The sequence below is a fragment of the Tupaia chinensis genome, unplaced genomic scaffold (genome assembly GCF_000334495.1).
Source record: "Tupaia chinensis unplaced genomic scaffold, TupChi_1.0 Scaffold144844_1, whole genome shotgun sequence".
Taxonomy (NCBI): domain Eukaryota; kingdom Metazoa; phylum Chordata; class Mammalia; order Scandentia; family Tupaiidae; genus Tupaia; species Tupaia belangeri.
Genome location: NW_006204704.1, coordinates 29,160 through 34,612, shown reverse-complemented (window position 1 = coordinate 34,612; position 5,453 = coordinate 29,160).

The window sequence follows — 5,453 nt, the reverse complement described above, 5'->3', positions numbered from 1 at the left end:
AATCCCCCCAACCCTCAGTAAATCTCAGCTTTCCTATTTCATGTTATATATGTGTATGATTTGTTAAAAATATGATTACCACCAAACGTTCTTATGTATAAAAATAAAAGCAAAATGCTAGTACTAATCTATACTGCTCCCATGTCTTACAGCCATTCCTGGTAAGGGGCGAGCACCAGCTTCTGGAACAACATTGCCCTGCAGGGTGGTGTTCATCCCCAGTACTAGCTTCCCTGCATTTCCTGCTTTCCTTTCAAGTTCTTATGGGAACACCTGTACTCCCTGTGTCTAATCTTTGTGATCACACTCTGTTCACCAAGTAAAATGGTTGTTTTCCATATTTTATTTGGAGAGCTCCTCTTCTATATTTTAACTTATTTATTTATTTATTTATTTGCTTTAGGGCATGTGGCTCGCCAGAAAGACAAAGAGAGACAGAAAGAGAGAAAGGGAGAAATCACCTCCCAGGAGGGATGGCCACGCTGTAATCCCTTCTCCTCCATTCTCCTCTCGGGATCTTAGGCACGCACGCACATACACACGCCAAGTGTAAGTTTAAGCCACCGGGTCTGGGACTCGAACTGCAGTTGACAACGTGGGAGTCCAGCAACATAGTCATTACACTAACTGTTGGTTCCTATATTTTACCTCTATAATATGAAGCCTTTGTGCTTAGATACAACCTTTTCACAGATTAATTCATGTGTCAATTTGAACTTTTTATCCCCTTTTGAAGCTGAGAGTATACATTTCCTTGAATGTAGTTGATGTTTCCTAATTGTTTTTAAATTAGGAAATGAATTTAGATGTAAAAGAGTTGTGACTAAAAAAAAAAATCTTTTATTATTTTATTTATTTATTATTACTTCTTAGCTTGACCAGAAAAAGACAGAGAGAGTGAGAAAGAGAGCAAGAGAGAGAGAGAGAAAGTGAGAAAGCAAGCTACCAGGTCTAGGACTTGAACCATTGTTGACCATATGGGAATCCAGCACCTTAACCAACACACCACCTGCTGGCCCTTCTGCCAAGCACCAACACTCAATAACTTATTCAAAGGAAAAAAAAAAAGTGTTGCCTTCCCTCTAATATGTTTGAAGTGAAAAGCTGTTTGGTACTCTTAAATTGTAGACTTATCTTTTGCAGTTTATATTTTAGGTATAACCGAATTGTATAATTATTTCTGTCTGGATAATTTCTTCTTTTTTCTTAATGTTTAGTCTTAAGTTATTTACGTAACTTATGTTTCATAGATCACTGTTAGTTTTCTTTTTTGTTTTTGGTGCTTTTGTGAGCCTATACTCAGCTACTAATGTAATAATCTCTAGTGGGAAATTTCAATCTTCTTTTTAAATTTATGTAGGCATACAATAGTGTTGTTCTCAGCACCTGCAGGTGGTATGATGGTTTCATTTTTGGACTTGCACATAACCAACTGACATTCAAGTCCAAGAACGGCCGCTTTATATTCATCCCAAATGCTTGAGCATGTGTGCCCACAATACTGAGATAAGCATGGAGGAAAATGGATTGTGCACTGGCCAACCCACATGGGTGCTTATTTCTCACTTTCTGTCTCTGTCTCACTTTGTCTAACGCACACGCCCAATAGTTAAAATTTCCTTAAAGGAAATATAAAGCTCTTACGTATGCTGTTTATTGCATAAAAAAGTAATGACAATTCTTTATTCATATTAGAATTATGTACTAGGCTAAATATAAACAAACATTTTCTAGCAATCTATTTATTTATTTGTTTTTAAGCTGCCAGGTCCAGGACTCGAACGGCAGTCAACTACATAGGAGTCCAGCGACGTAGTCATTCACCATTTGCTGGTCTCCAGCAATTTTATTTTTAAACAAAAATGTAACTACCAGACTTGGGATATTAAACTATATAAAGTGACAGCTGGGTATTTTGACAATAAGGTTCCCAAAATGCTTTTTTTCCATAGTTATTTCTACCATGGTATACATCCTTTACAGTATGTTAGAAAGTAATTAAAATTAAATATTGTTACATATGTAAATAATTCCAACAGGCATAGCACTAATCTCATAACAAGACTTAATAGTCATTCCTGGAAAGGAGTGAGCACCTCATTCCCAAACAACATTGCTATGTAGTGTGGCGTTCATCTCCAGTACTAGCTTTCTTGCAATTTATTCTTTACTTTCAAGTTCTTATAGAAACACCTGCACTCTCTGTGTCTAATCTTTGTGCTCACACTTCGTTTGCTAAGTAGAAAGGTTTTTCCTGCTGTTTTGGCTTAAGAGATCTTCATCTATATTTTACCTTTTTAATATAAAGCCTTCTTTGTGCTTAGGTACAACTTTTCATACCTTAGCTCATGTGTCAACTTGTACTATTTATACTCATTTTCAAGGTGACAGCATACACTTCCTTGGATGTAGTTGACATATCAGAATCATTTTTAAATCAGTAAATAAGATGAGACAGGGTTGAGATTTTTTTCTTTGTAACTAAGTGTTTTTGATATCTTGTGTTTTTATTTTCTGTATAATGGTTTGCAACCAAAAGCTTTTTATGGGACTTCTTTCCAAGTAGAAATACTACTCAGCATGTGAAGGACACAAAGAAGAATAAAAGTGAGAAATGGGCCTCGATGAAATGTAGGTTTATAGGAACGTTGAAGACTGATTCACCTTCTGATGGTCGACCAGGTGTGAATGTTGTCAACAGTTCTTATAAAATAAATCTGGAAGGAGTCAGGTAAACATCTACAACTTTTTCATTTTCCTGTGACAAAAATTAGCACTGGTTACTTTTTCTCGAAACACAGCAGAATAGTGTAGTCATCGAGTGAAACAAGAACTCTCAACTGTTGATTCTATTGAAAAGTTGACACAAATGAGAACAAGTGTCCTTGATAATGAGGAGTTTCAGTAGTTTCTAGGAAAGCCTGACTATGAGGTAAGTGTAGAAGTCTCCTCTGAGAATCTTTAATAATAAAGGTAAGGGAGAGCTAGGTAATAAATGAAGAACTTGGGATTCCAGGATGTTTTCTTTCTTTTTTCAATCTTTTATTTATTTATTTATTTATTTATTTATTTATTTATTTATTTATTTATTTAGAGAGGTTTTTGCTATAGGTTGTGTGCGCTCACCAGACAGAGAGTGACAGAGAGACAGAAAGCAAGAAATCACCTCCCAGGGGGGATGGCCATGCCACAATCCCTTCTCCTCCATTCTTCTCTCGGGATCTTGGGCACACACGTACATATGCCTGGCATGAGTTTTAAGCCACTGGGTCCAGGATGTGAACCACGGTCGACTACATAGGAGTCCAGCTACATAGCCATTACGCTAACTGCTGGTCCCTCTTTTTTAAATCTTAAAACAGATGATTCTAGGTTATGTTTTTATACTGTTTTAATTTCTTTTAAGGTATTAGTATTAGAAGTCATGAAACAGTATTCTTTTATATTTTCACAGTAAAATATTAATAATTGTTCTTCAAAGTTGCACTCATATAAACTTTTATGTTAAGAGGGCAGTCATTTAAAATTAGTTCAGAAATGAAATATCACAATGTATTTCACAATGTAAAGGATGACATAAAGTTAAACTCTCATACATGATTTTTAAAATATGGCATTATAGACTTACACAATACACACATGCAAAACAAGCTAAATAGTATTTTTTTTTTTTTTTTTAGTTTAGGAGCCTGCATGTGGCGTGGTGGTTAAAGGCAATGAACTTACATATGGTTCAAGTCTCGGCCATGGCAGCTTTTTCTCTCTCTCACTCTCTCTCTTTCTCTCTCCTCTCTCTCAACAAATTAGAATCAAATAATCATGATGATAATAAATGAACTGAAAAGGAAAAAAAGGAACTTTATTTAGTTTGATTTTTCCCCTTAACGAGATGTGTACTCTCCAGAGTGGAGTGTGAGGGGTGGATGTAAGAAAATATCTTTGGGATGATGTACATGCCACAATTTCATCTTTTACATACTTTTCTTAGGGTTGTTGGCATGCACACACATGTACCCAACATGTTTTTCAAGGAGCCAGGGCAAGGACTTGAACTGCATACTCTGCCTTGGGGCAATCCAGTCTTTTTTTTTTTTTTTTTAATTCCACCTGCTTCATGTTTTTATTTTGTCACAAAAATGTAAAATCTTTACAGGGGAGGAACTTCTGTCTGTGAGTATGTGTGTTTTTCTTTTTTTTTTTTGGAGAAGTTTTTGCTATAGGGTGCGTGTGCTCGCCAGACAGACAGAGAGAGACATAGAGACAGAAAGCGAGAAATCGCTCCCTAGGGGGGATGGTCACGCCGCAATCCCTTCTCCTCCATTCTCCTCTCAGGATCTTGGGCACGCACACACACACACCTGGCGTGAGTTTTAAGCCACCGGGTCCGGGACATGAACTGCGGTCAACTACGTGGCAGTTCAGCAACATAGCCATTACGCTAACTGCTTGTTCCCAGTATGTGTGTTTTATACACACACACACACACACACACACACGCACGCACACACTGGCCCTTGGCTCTTGAACAATGCAGAGTTATAAGCATGGATTCCCCTATAAAATAATATCACATGCACACGTTTCCTATTGACATCCTTGGGTATACTTTGAATTATTTTTTTCTTAATTTAAATTTATTTATTTGCATTCATTCACTGTACATCATTACAGCATACAAAATGTGATTTTCCACCCAGAGTACACTGCATATTGTCTCAATCAAGCACATCAACAAACATGTTATTGTCAGCAAATAATTTTCCATTTCTTGTTTTCTGTATGTTTTGCTTGTTTTCCCCCCATCCTTGATTCCCTATCTCTTACCCTCTGCCATCTCCCACTCTCCTCCCACACTGTCTCTGGTATCTATGTTTTCTTTCTGTAATGTTTTCCCCCCACATTTTATTGAATTACTAAAGACCTTAATTAACCTAAATATTTTCATAGCAAACACAGGTCATATATACATTTCCATGGACACAAGTCTAACTTGACGCATCCTATAAAGTAGCACCTAGCTGGGGCTATATATCTTACTGCAGTCACTAAATATTTTTTTTGCCTGAAACTTTTTTTTGTAACTCAATTTACATTCCTTCCCTAAGCATCATCACAGCATAGAAAATGTGATTTCCCATCCAGTATATACTGCATAGTGACTTAATCATTCATAGTATAAAAAACTTTTCCATTTCTAGTTCCTAGAATTATTTTTACCCCTCTTTCTGACCCTCTGTCCTTTCCCACCCTCTTCTCACACTATCTCTGGTGTCTACAATTGTCTTCCATTCCTTTCCCACCCACATTGTATTGATCACACAATTTCTTACATAATCTAACTACTTTCAATGGTGAGTTCACTTGTTATTATTAAGAAAACCAGTTTTAACTTAAATCAAAGAAACACCAAGGAATTTTGCTTAAAGCCAGGAAACAGGTTAGGATTCTGTTCA